Below are 18,471 nucleotides of genomic sequence, written 5' to 3'. Positions count from 1 at the left end.
CGTTTATCTATTGCCTCTGCTGTTTGAGAGGCGCGTTGTAGGCGCCTGCGTTCATTAATTGTATTCAGGCGGGCTCGTTTCTGTATGTCCGTCATTTGAGATGTTTCGTTTTGGAGCCGTGACTCCTTTGGTTGCGTTGTTTGAGAAGCGCGTTGTAGGCGCCTGCGTTCATTGTTTTTATCCAGGCGGGCTCTTTTTTGTAGCCCCGTCAGTCGAGCTCTTTCGTTTTGAACTCGTGCCTGCTTTGCTTCCGCAGTTTCAGACGCGCATTGTAGGCGTCTATGTACATTGTATTTGTCCATGCGGGCTCGTTTTTGTAGCTCCGTTAGTCGAGCTGTTTGTTTTTGGAGCCGAGACAGTTCTGCTTCCGCGGTTTCAGACGCGCGTTGTAGGCGCTTACGTTTATTTTTTTTATCCATGCGGGCTCATTTTTGTAGCTCCGTTAGTTGAGCTGGATCGTTTTGGAGCCATGACCGTGACTCCATTAGTTATCCGTTGTCTACCGTTAGTAATATGGATAATTGCACTTCCTGTTAATACGGAGCGTTTTCTGTGGTTGTACTGTTAATAATGCATCACTGTAATGTGATTCACATATGCTATATGGTTTGGACGTGTGAGGATGCCGTACGTTTAATACGGAGAGTTCGTTTATTCTTATTACCCGGACCATACTGTGTAGTGTGGACGTTTAGTTCAGAAGCGCGTTGTAGGCGACTGCATCTTTCGTACTTTCTCAAGCCTTCCGTACTATCTTTGTGGACCTTTGCGGACCCCGTAGTGTCTTCCGTTTGATTCTGGGGTGCAGTGCAGAATCCTCTTTTCTGTGTGGCTGTGTTGTTAGTCGTTAGCTATGGGCGCATTGTTGCTTCATGTCTTATTTACGTTAGTTGAGCTCTTTCGTTTTTGAGCCGTGACTCCTTCGTTCGCGGTGGATCAGACTTCGCTTACGGTTTATGAGACGCGCGCTGTAGGCGCCTGCACACTATGTCTCCTGGGTCCATCGCCGTGTACCTGGGTCCGTGCCTTCCGGTTTACCATTCTCGGTTAGTAATATGGATGTTTATTTAATTAAATGAAAACTTTACCATGGCTATGACCAGTAAACTAAACCTGAGGTAAAGCGTGCACGCCAGGTTGTACAGCCGCCCGAACGTGACCGCCCACACCACCGCATATACCACGTTCGTTTAGTAATGTAGCCCTCCATGCCCGGATCCGCCACCATGGCCACTTCAGCACGCGAATCCGCCGCCGTCAGCAAACGACTTCTCGCTGACGACACAGCCATAGAAAAACAAAAACGAGACTGCATGGCTAAAAACAATAAATGAAGGCGCCTACAACTGAGTCACAGCTCCAAAAAGAAACCGCTTTAGTACAAATATGTTTATTTAATTAAATGAACTTTCCCAGGACGCACCCACCCTCCATGATATTTCATCCCTCCAAGTATCGGAGGGAACAGAAAGTGATTGCCATTCTTGGATTTGCGATTCTTTCGAGAATCGTGGGCATTGCTGGTAGTTCCAAATTACATAAAAAAAATGTCAAGACGCTAATTGGAAAATGACTTTGTTAAGATCTCTGCTGGGACACTTGGGAGGATTCCGAGGTCTCCATTTTATTTCGTGTTGATCTCATTGCTGTCTAGGAGAACCCAGACGTGTTTTAAGGAGATCTCTGCTTTAATTTCTCCTTCCTGTGTTTTTGGGGGTGTTGGAGGACCAGCTCTCTTGGTTCATCCAATCGCGTTCTGGCATGACTGGACTAATGAGGCATTGCGGGACAGATCAGCCAATCATAAACAGGCACATCTCAGTCCTGCACCAGGCCCGCTCCGTACCACTTTAGGAAGCCATCCCACAGCGGGTAGGCTTACAGCAGCGTTTGTGTTCCAATGATAACAGATCTCGTTTAATGAGCTGGTCTTCTTTTCTGTTCTCTTATTCTGCATTTAGAAAAGCACAACAGTGAGCTTTTTCCATTTATAAGCCGTTTAGGAATATTTCATTTTGTCATAGCTTTAAAAGCTTAGCTCTTTTCTGTGGTTTTATTTGTTCGCATTATTTTACCACTTTATTGCGTAGTTTACTCCCTTCAATTTATCCTAATAATGGCAATTAAAAACAATCAGGGCCGACACCTGGGCAAACAAAACTGAACGAAGAAAGGCCGCAACTACTTCCGCGTCAGACCCACTAATTAGCAAGTCGTGGATTAAATCACCAAAGACACCTGGAAAAGCAGAATGAAAATCAACATTGTTAAAAAATACATTATCCTCATATAAACGCTTAACAAGTTTATATAAAAACGTAGCAAATTTAGATTTCTATATGCAAGCTTTCGAGGCAGCTCAGGCCCCTTCTTCAAATATTGTAATCTTTCTAGTTAGCCAATAAAAGGAGTCATTTTTCTTGACTTCTCACCACATTCGTAATGTCTAACACGGGACAACACCCTAGGACTGCAAATTTAGTTCTGTAATTTTTATATTAACCCCAAAACAAAGGAACTAGGAAATAACAGCTCAGTTAATTAGGCCAACAGTCCAATCAAAGGCAGACATTGGCTGGAAAATAAAAAATCTGCAGCCACAGTGGGATCCCCTAGACCAGGGGTAGGCAATGTCGGTCCTGGAGAGCTGCAGTATGTGCAGGTTTTCGTTCCAACCCAGTTCCTTAACGAGAACTCAGTTATTGCTGATGAAGCACATATTGCTTAAGTGACATTTTGATGCTTCATTTTAGTGGTCTCGCTTGTTAAGGTTCTCCAACCTTAATTGCTTATTTCAATCTTAAACTGCTGCATTCAGTGTTTTAATTGCTCCTTATTAGCAATAAGATGTAAAAGACAAAGCAGCCAGCAGTTCTCCAGCTAGCTTTTTTCCAATTACATCTGTGTGTGTGTTCATCATGCACTGTTTGATTTAATAAAACTCTTAATAGAAAAATGTGACAGACTGAAAATGATCTGTTTTAGGCTTCAAATCATTTGGATGATATCCTTGGAAAGGAAAAAAATCTACGATATAAAAGCCTTACATTGCACAGACTAACAAGCCATAAAATTAAATAAGGTCTGTGATTGGCAACGATTGGTTTCTAATTAAGCAATTGGGTTGAAATGAAAACCTGTAGCCACTGCGGCTCACCAGGACCGACATTGCCTACCCCTGCCCTAGACTGAGTTAAGGAACCACCGTCTACTAGAATGTTCTTCAAAGAATTATAACATTTACTTCTATAGCACAAGAATACATTCTTATTTCCAGTGAGAATTGGACTCTGCCAGGGCTGCCCTTTGTCACCGATTCTGTTCATAACTTTTATGGACAGAATTTCTAGGCACAGCCAGGGCGTTGAGGGGGTCCGGTTTGGTGGACTCAGGATTGGGTCACTGCTTTTTGCAGATGATGTTGTACTGTTTGCTTCATCAGGCCGTGATCTTCAGCTCTCTCTGGATCGGTTCACAGCTGAGTGTGAAGCGGCTGGGATGGGAATCAGCACCTCCAAATCCGAGACCATGGTCCAGAGCCGGAAAAGGGTGGAGTGCCCTCTCAGGGTTGGTAGCGAGATCCTGCCCCAAGTGGAGGAGTTCAAGTATCTCGGGGTCTTGTTCACGAGTGAGGGAAGAATGGAGCGTGAGATCGACAGGCGGATCGGTGTGGCGTCTGCAGTAATGCAGGCTCTGCATCGGTGTGTCGTGTTGAAAAAGGAGCTGAGCCGAAAGGCAAAGCTCTTAAATTTACCAGTCGATCTATGTTCCTACCCTCACCTATGGTCATGAGCTATGGGTAGTGAACGAAAGAACGAGATCGCGAATACAAGCGGCTGAAATGAGTTTCCTCCGCAGGGTGTCTGGGCTTTCCCTTAAAGATAGGGTGAGAAGCTCAGTCATCCGGGAGGGGCTCAGAGTAGAGCCGCTGCTCCTCCGCATCGAGAGGAGTCAGATGAGGTGGCTCGGGCATCTGATCAGGATGCCTCCTGGACGCCTCCCTGGTGAGGTGTTCCGGACACGTCTAACCGGGAGGAGGCCCCGGGGAAGACCCAGGACACGCTGGAGGGACTACAGTATGTCTCCCGGCTGGCCTGGGAATGCCTTGGGATTCTCCCAGAAGAGCTAGAAGAAGTGGCCGGAGAGAGGGAAGTCTGGGCATCTCTGCTCAAGCTGCTGCCCCTGCGACCCGATCTTGGATAAGCGGAAGAAGATGGATGGACTTCTATAGCACGTTTTCATACAAATGATGGAGCTCAAAGTGCTTTACAAGATGAAGAAATAAATATGAAAAATATAAAAATAAGATTAGGCATTGCTAAGTAACAATAATAATCTCTGTATTATAATAAAAAAATCTTGGGACGAGACGTGACTTTTTGAAAAGACTTTTTGGAAGGAAGTCCAGTGAGACAGGGATGTTTACCATGAGATTCTTTCAAGTCGCGCCATACTTACAACCTTTGGAAGGAAGTCCCATGAGACGGAGACTTTTGCCATGAGATTCGTTCAATTCACGCCCTACTTACAACTATTTTCAAGCAAGACCACAGTCATCAGGTGCATTCCGGCACTTAACATGGACAAACACCAATCCAGTGAAGGGCTTACTTATGAACACACACACACGTACGAAGATCCAGTTTAGAATCACCCATTCATCTAAATATGGCTACGAGAAACGATGAAGTCAAACGAATTAACGCGAAAATTGGTTACGCGGCAAATTGGTTAAATGCATATCAATAGACTACGTTGAAACAGTTGGTGGTGATGGTGCAGAAGTTGAAAACATCAACTTACAATACAAGAAGAATATCTACAACTGTTAACACCGTCTGGTCTTCCACCAGCCAAATTACTGTTGAAAGAAGGATGATGTATCGTAATGTTATTGTGCAATTTATGTATGAGTGATGGGCTATGCGATAGGACAAGATTAGTTGTATTCAAAATTGGTCAAACAATTCTGACATGTAAAATTTTAACAGACGACAAGAAAGGTAATGTAGTACATCTTCTGTGGAAAACATTAAATACCAAAGGAGCTCTTGATATGCCATTTGTATTAAAACGTTTACAGTTTCCCATTAGAATAGCTTTTGCTATGACAATTAACAAATCACAGGGACAAGTTATTTTATTTATTAGAGAGAAAGAAACGATATTCACTCATGGGCAGTTATACGTTGCATTGTCACAATGTGAATCCAAGCATTGTTTAAACTGAAATTTTAAAGTAAAAGTGAAAATAATGTATATGTAATAATTCCCATGAATATAACAATCTCTTTAAATTGTATATCCAGTTTACCAAACCTGGGGGTTGGCGAGCGAAGTGAGCAGGGGGTGGAGCCCCCTAGTAATAATAATAATAATAATAATAATAATAATAATAATAATAGGGCGGCATAGTGGTGCAGTGGGTAGCGCTGCTGCCTCGCAGTTAGGAGACCTGGGTTCACTTCCAGGGTCCTCCCTGTGTGGAGTCTGCATGTTCTCCCCGTGTCTGCGTGGGTTTCCTCCCACAGTCCAAAGACATGCAGGTTAGGTGCACCGGCGATCCTAAATTGTCCCTAGTGTGTGTGCTTGGTGTGTGTGTGTGTGTGTGTGTTCCCGAGGTTTGTTTCCTGCCTTGTGCCCTGTGTTGGCTGGGATTGGCTCCAGCAGACCCCGTGCCCCTGTGTTAGGATACAGCGGGTTGGGTAATGGATGAATAATAATAATAATAATAATAATAATAGGGCGACATGGTGGTACAGTGGGTAGCGCTGCTGCCTCTCAGTAAGCAGACTTGGGTTCACTTCCCGGGTCCTCCCTGTGTGGAGTTTGCATGTTCTCCCCGTGTCTGCGTGGTTGGGAAATGAATGAAAAATAATAATAATAATAATAATAATAATAATAATAATAATAATAATAATAATAATAATGATAATAATAATAGGGCGGCACAGTGGTGCAGTGGGTAGCAATGCTGCCTCGTAGTTAGGAGACCCAGGTTCACTTCCCGGGTCCTCCCTGTGTGGAGTTTGCGTGTTCTCCCCGTGTCTGCGTGGGTTTCCTTCGGGTGCTCCAGTTTCCTCCCACAGACCAAAGACTTGCGGGTTAGGTGCATTGGCAATCCTAAATTGTCCATAGTGTGTGTGCTTGGTGTGTGTGTGTGTGCCCTGCCCGGGTTTGTTTCCTGCCTTGTGCCCTGTGTTGGCTGGGATTGGCTCCAGCAGACCCCGTGCCCCTGTGTTAGGATACAGCGGGTTGGGTAATGGATGAATAATAATAATAATAATAATAATAATAATAGGGCGACATGGTGGTACAGTGGGTAGCGCTGCTGCCTCTCAGTAAGCAGACTTGGGTTCACTTCCCGGGTCCTCCCTGTGTGGAGTTTGCATGTTCTCCCCGTGTCTGCGTGGTTTTCCTCCCACAGTCCAAAGACATGCAGGTTAGGTGCATTGGCGATCCTAAATTGTCCATAGTGTGTGCTTGGTGTGTGTGTGGGCTGGCGCCCTGCCCGGGGTTTGTTTCCTGCCTTGTGCCCTGTGTTGGCTGGGATTGGCTCCAGCAGACCCCGTGCCCCTGTGTTAGGATATAGTGGGTTGGGTAATGGATGAATAATAATAATAATAATTATCCCTGGTCTAAAAAGCTCATCTCCTCATCAATGAAACTCTGGGGGTAGAAAACAGCTTTGTCCATCTTTCTGACTCTTTAACATAACAAATAACGACAATACAAAATATTCATCGCTCATTATTCACTCCACTGCAGTAAATGATTGGGCCCTGAAATGTTGGGCATCCCACCCAGTGATAGTTTTTGCATTTCGTTCCAGTTTCACATGACCCCGTACTTGAAAAGGCAGGATAAGAAAATGAGTGCACGATTAGCGGCACAACGGCCTCCCTGAACTCCCCGAGTCGTCTCTAGTGCTCTTTCCGTTGTGCGTCTATTAATAGTGAAGCACTAAATCTGCCATTAATCCTTTATTTTTTTTTTTTTTTTGGATTTGTTGTAATTTTATTTTTTGGTGGGGGGGTTCTCTAAAGTCACTTCCTAGTCATAATGATTCTGACGGGAGCCGCTTTGTAGATTTTTTTTCTTTTTTGTCTCTTTTTTTACCACTTTGCCTGACTCAAAACAGCTGTCCTTTGTGTGCGGCTGCGTATTTTTGAAATTTCCAGGCTTTTACAAGAGCGTCTCTCTCTCTCTCTCTCTCTCTCTCTCTCTCTCTCTCTCTCTCTCTCTCTCTCTCTCTCCATTTTTGCTTTGTTGTTTTTACATCCTTCATTTTTTTCTTTCCTTCATATATTTGGTCACCACCGACTCAAACGTCTGTTTAGAAGTTCAAGAGGCCGAGTTCAAGGAAACCTTTCCCTGTTTACATTCTGCTGTCCGATGTTAAGTGGCGAGAGGCAGCAGCCCGGCCGTTACCAGGAGTTAATGGAAATCTTCTCAGGCACTCTGGTAGAGGAACTGGAGAGGACAATAAACAGATCCCGTCAGTGAAGGTGTTTGGGGGGGGGGATCTCGGGGCAACTGGCATGTAGACTTTCACCCCTTAATCTCTCTCGGCCATTCTATTTAAGGGTACAGTAAACGATTAAGAAACAGGCGGCACCATGCTGGCCTAATGGTTAGCGGTCCTAGCACACATTTCCAGGGTCCAGGGTGGTCAGTACCCATATATAACCTGCAGGTTCTCCTTGTGTCTCTCTGGGTTTTCTCTTGGTAATTCATTTTCATCCCTTATCTCAGGTTCTATGGACACGAGGGAGTGTTCATGCCATGTGATGAGCTGGCATCTCATCTGTTGTTGGGTCCCAACTCCCGACACTTCTAATAGAAAAGAAAAGCAGTTTGAGAAAATAAAACTTGTATGGTTTATAACGTTTCCAGCTTCATCCCAGTGGAAAGTCTTAGAGTTCAAAAGGTATGTGCCTCGGAAAGCACGAAAGAGAACTGGTGCAACTCTAAATTTAAAGAATTTACATCGTCATCTCTCCATTTGTTTCCTGAACCAGTCGAACTCGGCGTCACGCTCAAGGGCTCTGGTGACTGTAATTACACGCCACTCCAGGGGTTGGCGCTGTGTTCTAATGCTGTTGCTCTTCCTCACTCCTCAGATGGGATGATTGACAGCTACAACATCTCTGATGTCACTTCTGGGCTCTGATCCCATGACTCCGCCTCTTCCACCCTGGCTTCCTCTTAAGGGGTCTGATTTTTGACTTGCATCTGGAAAGATGTCTCTTTTTTATTTCCAATTTTTCATTTCTGTCGGTCATTTTCTAACCCACTTAGTCATGAACGGGGACACGGGGATCTGCTGGAGACTATCTGAGCTGGCATAGGGCGTAAGGCAGGAACAAACCCGGGACAGGGCGACAGGGCATCACAGGACCCACAGGCACACACACACACACACACATACACACACACCAACCACACAACAGGACCAGTTTAGTCTCTCCAATCCAAGTCACGTCAAGTCAAGTTGGGGAGTATGCACTGGTACAGCGCGTTGCCGCACCCACTACACAACAAAACAACTCGGGATCCCGATTTGCAACCCCCCCAGGCAGACACGTGGTCCAGTCTCACCCTCCGGAAATGACCCTCTAACTGCCGCAGCCAGCTGTTACGTGGGCAACCCCTTGGTCTGGTCCAGCCACTCGGGTCAATGAGGATCACGTCAGTCTTTCGGATCACTCTCGGGGAAACGCAGCACATGGCCGCAGTGCTGTAACTGACGCCCCCTCACAATGCATGTCATGTGCCTCATTCGGGACTCCATGAGCAACACAAAGTCAGACCATCGATACCCCAGGAGACACAGGAGTCCAGACTTCATCTCAGGCCACTGGATAGCGTCCATGTCTCGCATCATATAGCATGACAGTAAGCACCAAGACTCTAAAGACTTTAGCATAGGTATCAGGAGCGCCACACACCCCTTTCCAGTGACCTCATGACCCCCCAATGCTCTCCCAATCTGTCTACTGACTTCATAGGAAGAGTCACCAGAGACATGAATGTCACTGCCGAGGTAAATAAACCTCTCAACGAGGTCAACACTCTCTCCGCAGACAGACACACTGCTGATGGCCGTGCCCAAGAGGTCATTAAAAGCCTGGATTTTGGTTTTTATCAGGACCCTCACAAGCCCAGACACTCAGACCCCTCGCTCAGTCTCTCGAGCGCCCCGATCAGAGCCTCCATTGACTCTGCGAAGATCACAGCACCGTCAGCAAAGCCAATATCCGTGAACCTTTCTTCACCAACAGATGCCCCACAGACGCTGGACCCCACGACCTTGCCCACCACCTAGTTCATACAAGCATTGAACAGAGTAGGAGCAGAACAGACCACTGACAGACCCCCAGAATCAACTGGGAAAGACACAGAGGTCCTGCCTCGACTCTGCACAGCACTCACAGTACCAGTATCTGGAAAGGGAAGGGTGATTGCCTGGATTTCAACAACTACAGGGGGATAACACTGCTTTCGGTGCCGGGTAAGGTCCTTGCTAGGGTTGTCCTCAATAGGATCACTTGCTCACCTACCAGCGACCGGAACAGTCTGGTTTTACGCCTAAGAAGTCTACCATTGACCACATCCTGGCACTGAGGGTTCTAATGGAGCGCAGACGCGAATATCGGCAGAGCTTCTTTGCAGCCTTTGTCGATTTTCGCTCGAAATTTTTCGCTCCTTCCCTATAGACACTAGGTTATGGTGGGGGGAGTGGGGGTTAGGGTCAGGGTAAAATTCCTTGTTTGTCCAGCGCAAAGTGGGGCTAATGGATACGCAGGTCCATAGTTGAAAGAAAAAGCCCTTAAACTTACCGAATGCGTCCATTTTTCAATCCCAAAATCCATCCATCCATCCATTTTCCAACCCGCTGAATCCGAACACAGGGTCACGGGGATCTGCTGGAGCCAATCCCAGCCAACACAGGGCACAAGGCAGGGAACCAATCCTGGGCAGGGTGCCAACCCACCGCAGCAATCCTAAAATGTCTTTATCCATGTCTTGCACATATTGCACAAAAGAGTCTCCATATCGTTTGATGGTAAAGCACAACGTGAAATTTCGTTGTGCCATTCAGCCCTTTTAACAGGAGACTCGGCCGTTCGTCTTCTTTGCGACATCTTTCGGCTCCAAGGGGGTGCGTGGATTCACCTCAGACAGCCATCCCCAAGCACTGCTATTGACAATGAACGTTGAGGTGCTGATGAGAATGGCAGTCTGCGTTCTGTAGATCACTTATCATCGTTTATGCTCTTTCGCTTTATGGAAGCTTCTTTCATTATTTCAGCGGCCCCCTCCACAGTAGGAGATGTTGGGACAGCTGAGCTATCAGTCCTTGATGGACTGAATGGTCTCCTCTTGTTTGTCAAATTCCGTGTGTTCTTATGAACTAATAAATACATTGCAGATATTTAGTGTTCCTTCCTATCATGGTGTTCTTGACGGTGCTCAGATTCGAAAGGAATGTAAAAACGAGACCACCCTGTTGTAGTGATGTTAACTGGGAAAGCACTACAAATCTCGGTGAATATTCACTTAATAATAAAGTGCTTTCAAGGTGTACAATATGAATGTTGCCCTGTACTATAAAATAACGAGGGCTTGCTTTTTCGTTTTTAAATGACGCATATTACTAATAAATTCCCCGCTGCACACAAATAGAAGGCCGCAGTTCTAAACTTGGAGTTAATTAGAAGCCTCTTTGATTTTCCGAGGGTGTTCTCTGGGTGTTTTGTGGCACTAATTCCCACTCCTGTGTTTTCTGCATTCACTCACTGTAATCTAAGCTGACTGCAGTGCCACTCCGAGCCAAATGTGGTTTCGACATCAAAAGAGGAAGAGCACATGGCCGCGTCCCGAGGGAGTGCTGCGGTCCTGTCATGTAGACCAAGGAAAACGGATTCACTTCTGTTCTGTCCGGCACTGGCAACAGGCAACATCATCTACTGCAGGCTGCGGGATTGGACGGCGTGAGATGTGGGCGGGATCAAATCTTAGACTCCTAACCATAGAAGAGGAGGATGTTGCTGAGGGATGCAGTGTGGGGTGGGGTCAGCTCTCAGTGTTGTTACCATATAATGTGAATTTCCCATTGGGATTAATAAAGTATCTATCTATCTATCTATCTATCTATCTATCTATCTATCTATCTATCTATCTATCTATCTATCTATCTATCTATCTATCTATCTATCTATCTATCTATCTAATGAGAGCCATCAATTCATGTTGGCATGCCGATGAATAAATATGCAATATCATTACAATGAATGCGTGTTTGTGTGTGTTGTGTGTACTTGAAAATTTGAAACTAGCTGTGCTACTCGTCTAAGACGGGTTGAATCCTAAATAACCAACTTAGACCTCAGCTTTAATGCTTGCAGTGCATGTCTCTGTTATATGCCATTCAGTATGGGATTCCCAAATGCAGTGTTAATGTTTGTGAGTGCCATCTGTTGGAATGACAGATGCAATGCATTGCAAAATGCATTCCAATAGATGGTGCACGGCAAACATTAACATTCAATTTGTCTAGCAGTGAGTAATTGCTGGCATGGACAGAAATCAGCTTATCCACCTTAATAAAAGGACAAGTGTCTGTGTATCTGTGCATCTGTCTGGTTGCTCTGTCTCTGTTTTATGCTGTGTGCTGTGCCACCCATTTAAGACAGGCTGAAATGTTAGTATTAGCACTTCTTTTCATACCAAATGGCATATAACAGAGGCATATGCATTCCATGTATCAATCACAACAGATGGAACATCACAAACATTTGTAGCAATAAAATGCATTGCATTTGTTATTCCAACGGATGGTGCATCACAAACTAACACTGCTTGTATGAATCTCATACCAAATGACATATAACAGAAACATATGCATTGTATTTTTCATTTCAACAGATGGCACATCATTAACACTGCTTTTATAAATCTCATACCAAATGTCATATAACAGAGACATATGCATTGCACTGTGGTGGGTTTGCACCCTGCCCGGGATTGGTTCCTGCCTTGTGCCCTGTGTTGGCTGGGATTGGCTCCAGCAGACCCCTGTGACCCTGTGTTCGGATTCAGCGGGTTGGAAAATGGATGGATAGATATGCATTGCATGTGCCATTCCAACAGATGGCACATTACATACACTTGTAAGTAATGCATTTCATTACAACAAATGTTTGTGATGTGCCATTTGTTGGAATGACAGATGCAATGAATTTTTATTACTACATGTATTACAAAATGCATTCCAATAGACGGTGTACTGCAAACATTAACACTCAATATGTCTAGAAGTGAGTAACTGCTGGCATGGACAGAAATCAGCTTATCCACCTTAATAAAAGGATAAGTGTCAATGTATCAGTATGTCTGTCTGGTTGCTAGGTCTCTGTTTTATGCCATGTGCTGTGCCACCCATTTAAGACAGGCTGAAATGCCTGTCTTAAAGTATTAGCACTGCATTTCATACCAAATGGTATATAACAGAGGTATATGCATTGCATTTATCAATCACAACAGATGGAACATCACAAACATTTGTAGTAATAAAATGCATTGCATTTGTCATTCCAACAGATGGTGCATCACAAACTAATACTGCTTCTATGAATCTCGTTCCAAATGACATATAACAGAGACAAAATTCCAACAGATGGCGCATCACAATCTAGCACTGCTTTTATGAATCTCATACCAAATGGCATATAACAGAGACATATGCATTGTGTTTGTCATTCCAACAGATGGCGCATTACAAACATTAGCTCTGCTTTTATGAATGTCAAACCAAATGGCATATAATAGCGACATGTGCGTTGTATGCAACATTCCAACAGATGGTGAATCAAAGCATTTGTAGTAATATATTTTATCAATACAAATGTTTATGATGTGCCATCTGTTGGATTGACAGATGCAATGCATTTTATTACTACATGCATAACAAAATGCATTCCAATTGATGGTGCCATGCAAATGTTAACACTGAGGTGTACATTGGTTATTTAGATTTCAACCCATCTTAGACGGGTAGCACAGCTTGTATTAAATATTATAAAATACAACAACAATCCTCCTCAAATACACACCAGAATTATTTAAAAAAATAAATCATCTGACATGGCTAATGATAAGAGGGGAATCCCAGCTAGGTCCTATAAAGCAGTATGGCTGTTGGCATGAAGGAGCCCAATGCCAACTTTTATAACTAAAAATATTTGTCAACCGCCTTTTTTGGAATGACAGAGACATGGCAACTGGACGGACCCACAAACAGACACACAGACACTTATCTTTTTTATAAAGTGGATAATTAGCCCATAAGGTAAAAAGATGGAAGTCTTACATATGTTTTTCTTTTATTAAGTTTTATTTGTAAATAAAATTTTAAATGTATGCATTAAAGAAAAAAAAAATATACAGTGCATCCAGAAAGCGCATCACTTTTTCCACATTTTGTTATGTTACAGCCTTATTCCAAAATGGATTAAATTCATTTTTTTCCTCAGAATTTTACACACAACAATGACAACGTGAAAAAAGTTTACTTGAGGCTTTTGCAAATTTATTAAAAATAAAAAAACTGAGAAATTCCATGTACATACTTTCCGGATGCACTGTATACCAATCAACCATAATGAGCAGGCCAGCATTTCAAGCTAAAACAGAATTTTCATTTATTCAGTTTTTGTAAATGATGGTGTAGCTGGCACACTTGTGCTCTCATTTACTGTACACCTCTGACTGATCCATGTCTCTTTATTTCATATATTCACACACACTCATTCGTTGTAATGTTATAATTTCTTCATTCAGCAATCACTCACTCACACGTCTCTGAGGATGGTTCACAGGTTTTTTTACTTTTGGCATTTGCTCTTATGAACTTCTACTGGTGGAGCCCACCTTCACTGGTTTCATCACATGCTGGGATGGCACCTACTCAGCTCAAGAGCATAAAGAGGATGATGAAGGTGGCACCCAAATAAGACAAACAAGATTATTTAAGACCTCAGGCATCCTTCCCCCTGAGCGAGTGTCACTCATACCAGTAGATCCAAGGACAGCTTCTACCCACAGCTTCTAAAGTACAAATGTTGTAGTTGTAGTGTGTGTGTGTGTGTGTGTGTGTGTGTGTGTGTGCGTGTCTGTGTGTGTGTGTGTGCATTGGTGAAAGCTGAAGGGCTCCAGTGACTGTAATTCTAGCATCCCACCAGGGGTTGGCGCTGTGTCCTAACACCTTTCTTTCTTTCTCCCTCTGCAGAGCAGATGATTGACCTCTAGAACACCTCTGACATCACTTCCGGTGTCCGCCCACCTGGACCCGCCTCTTCCTGTCGGGAAGACTGAAAGCCTGGAGCTCCTCCACCTTTACCAGTTCTGTTTGAACTCCGCAATAATTGCACGTTTTTTGGAGTATCGCTGTGGGGTGGCCATGTTGGCACCCCAACTCTCTATCGTTGTCCTCTCTTCCTTTGACAACGGTGTATATACTGGAGCTTATGAATATTTAGTTTATGAGTCGGCTAGACCGATTCTGGTTCCATCGCACACCAAGAATTAAATGACTAAAAATGAGTGGCATGATGATTCATCTTTCCATCACACCATCTTCTTCTTTTTCTCCCTTGCTCACATGTCAGCCATACCCCATTGTGTTCACTTTCTCGTAATATCTGTCCTTATAGCGATAATATGGTAGGCACTGAGCAAAGTCATGATGGTGGGTGCCATTTACAGGTATGTGTTGCTGATCTGGAAGTCACATTCGATGTCTCCATCTGTCCGTGGGCTCCTAAGGAGGGTCCGACACAAGCCTCAGGAGTCACCTTGGGGATTTCAGCTTGCTGCGATTCCATCATGCCTGGCTGAATGCCCAACGGTTACCTCAGCCAGCAGCAGGCCAACTCTCCTTCCACCTGTAGCCGCCTTCCTGTAATTAACAACTGCAATTTTGGGACCCACGCCACGAGCAGGGGGCATAAGAAGGCCTGTAAATCAGAACATGGCCTCAGAAGATGGCATACTGTTAATTAGACGGGAAGCCATGGCCAAGTGACTCCGAGAGCTGTGGCATATAACTTAAATAACAGCACCGACTCCAAATGTCTGTCCCTGACGTCACCTTAACTCTTAGTGTTCACCAAAAAGACATGATGGTGACCTGCAGGGATGAGGATTTGAGACCCCCTCCATCATCCCTCCTATGTCTATCAAATCAATGTTTTAACTCTGGACACACGCTACTGATGGGGGAATTCCGTTTTAGCCATACATGGACATATGGACATACTTAAAGCATTTTAGATTTATAAAATTCTTTTTTGCAGCTTTAACAGCCTCCATAACTGCTTGTTCCAATTTAGGGTCACCAGGGCTCAAAGCAGGGAGCCACCCGTCCTTAGACATGCGCCACCATTCTGTCAAACGGCTTCTGAAATGAAATCTTACAAGAAAATGTGAAGCTGTCAGAATGATCTGATTAAATTAAAAATGGACATTATCTACCTTTGATTTAAATAGACGGCACAGGGTTCGATGGACGTTTTCACTTCTCTTGTTATCGAGTCACGGCGGATTCAGTTTGGCTTTTGTGACACTGACCGACAGGAGAGGACACTTTACTGTCAAAGTGAAATAAAAAACAGATCTCTGCAAAGTGGTCTCGTCCTTGCTGGGCAACAAACAGATAACTCACTTTCTGAGTCGGAACCAGGAAAACAAAACAAATATGATTTAATCGGAGCGACTGAAACCCAGACGAGAGACAAGAATCACAGCAAGACACGAGTATCAGTAACAAAGGGAGAATTTCGATTAGAGAGTTTAAAGGATTTATCCACAGACTGGATAAAGCTTGGTGCAAACACTTATCTTTTATCCTATCGCGCTGAAGGACTTGAGGTCACGACCCCACAGACCACACCCCTTAAATCGTGCGACACGACCCCTAACGATGGTTACTCAGAATGGCGTCTGAAGTAGAAAAGGCCATAAGATCCTAAAGTTCAGCTTTGATCATGATAGGTCTGCAGTAAGTTGATTACTAATCTTCTTCTTCTTCGCTATATCTCAGTGTTGTAATTACACGTCGACGTGGGCTCTAGCATGAGGAGACATCAAACACCACAGATCTCTGTCTTGGGCCGTCCGCGTTACATCTTGCAGTCCCATGTCATATCTTGAGAGTGCTGCCGACACCCATGTCATTCTTGGGCGCCCTCTCTTGTTGGTTCCATCCACTCTTCCATGTAGTGTGATGTTAGCAATCTTGTTCTTGCTCTATTGATTACTAATATAAAACACAAAATGTCTAGTCATGTGGGTTGGCACCCTGCCCAGGATTGGTTCCTACCTTGTGCCCTGTGTTGGCTGGGATTGGCTTCAGCAGACCCCCGTGACCCTGTGTTCGGATTCAGCGGGTTGGAAAATGGATGGCTGGATGTCTAATCATATTGATCTTCTCTAATATGACACCCCTAAATCATCACCAGGAGTGTCACTAGGGAGCGGAGGGTGCATCTGAGTGACTGAGTGTTCATGGGCTGAAATTACTAAAGTGGGCCTTCCCCCTCAGGTTCAGTGAAACTTTTGAATTTCCCCTTGGGATCTATCTATCTATCTATCTATCTATCTATCTATCTATCTATCTATCTATCTATCTATCTATCTATCTATCTATCTATCTATCTATCTATCTATCTATCTATCTATCTATCTATCTATCTATCTATCTATCTATCTATCTATCTATCTATCTAAACTGTTTGTTTAAAGTGTGATCAACTTCTTGTTATGGAGCTCAACCACCTGTGGTGACTCTAAGGAGCGGAGGGTGCATCAAAGTAAGTGACTGAGTGTTCATTGTCTGAAGTTAGGGTTAGGGTGAGGGTTAGAAATTACAAAAGGGAACCCGCCCCCTCAGGTTCAGTGAAACTGTTTGTTTAAAGTGTGATCAACTTCCTGTTATGGAGCTCAACCACCTGTGGGGACTCTAGGGAGCGGAGGGTGCATCAAAGTAAGTGACTGAGTGTTCATTGTCTGAAGTTAGGGTTAGGGTGAGAGTTAGAAGTTACAAAAGGGGACCTGTCCCCTCAGGTTCAGTGAAACAGTTTGTTTAAAGTGTGATCAACTTCCTGTTATGGAGCTCAACCACCTGTGGGGACTCTAGGGAGCGGAGGGTGCATCAAAGTAAGTGACTGAGTGTTCATGGGCTGAAATTACCAAAGAGGACCTGCCCCCTCATGTTCAGTGAAACAGCTTGTTTAAAGCGTGATCAACTTCCCGTTAAGGAGCTCTATAAGCAGTGGTGTCACTAGGGAGTGGAGTGTTTATCAACGCAAGTGATTGAGTGTTCAAGGGCTGAAATTTCCAAAGGGGATCCGCCCCCACGGCTCAAATCATCACCTGTGGTGTCACTTTGGTGTGAGTCGGCACCATTAGAGTACATATCAAAGTAAGTAACTGAGTGTTACATGGGCTGAAATTACCAAAAGTGGGCCTGCCCCCTCAGGTTCAGTGAAACAGATTGTTTAAAGTGTGATCAACTCCCTGCTATGGAGCTCAACCACTCATGGGGACTCTAGGGAACGGACTGTTTATCCAAGTAAGTGACTGAGTGTTCATTGTCTGAAGTTACCAAAAGGGACCCGCCTCCCCAGGTTTAGTGAAGAAGATTGTTTAAAGTGTGATCAACTTCCATTTGTGGAGCTCTACCACCAGTGGTGTCACTAGGGAGTGGAATGTGCATCAGAGTAAGTGATTGAATGTTCATGCGCTGTAATTACCAAAGCGGGCCTGACCCCCCACATGCTTAATGAAACAGATTGTTTAAAGCATGATTAAATTACGGTTAATGATCTTTATAAGCAGTGGTGTCACTAGGGAGCTGTGTGTGCATCAAAGTAAATGGTCGTGTGTTCATGGGCTAACATTACCAAAGGGGACCGCCACCCAAAATCTCAAATTATCTCCTGTGGTGTCACTTGGGTGTGGTGTGAGTTGGCACCGTTAGAGTGTACATCAAAGAAAGTGATTGCGTGTTCACGGGCTGACATTACCAAAGGGGGTCCGCCCCCCCAGGCTCAAAGAAACAGATTGTTGAATGTATGATCAACTTCCTGTTAAGAAGCTCTACCACCAGTGGTGTCACTAGGGAGCAGAGTGTGCATCAAAGTAAGTGATTGAATGTCCCCCCACCCCCCCGAGATCTGTAACTGTAGGGTGAACCGTAAAGAAAATCTTCTTTAATCTTGTAGAGCAGAGGGTCCTCAATCACGGTCCTGGAGGGCCGCAGTGGCTGCAGGTTTTTGTTCCAACCCAATTGCTTAATAAGAAGCACTTATTGCTCAAGTGACACTTCTGTTTCACTTTAGTTGTCTCGCTCGTTAAGATTTTGAACCCTTATTGCTTATTTTAGTCTTGAACAGCCATATTCTTGGC

Source organism: Erpetoichthys calabaricus, chromosome 14 (genome assembly GCF_900747795.2).
Source record: "Erpetoichthys calabaricus chromosome 14, fErpCal1.3, whole genome shotgun sequence".
Taxonomy (NCBI): domain Eukaryota; kingdom Metazoa; phylum Chordata; class Cladistia; order Polypteriformes; family Polypteridae; genus Erpetoichthys; species Erpetoichthys calabaricus.
This window is presented reverse-complemented; position numbering follows the sequence as displayed.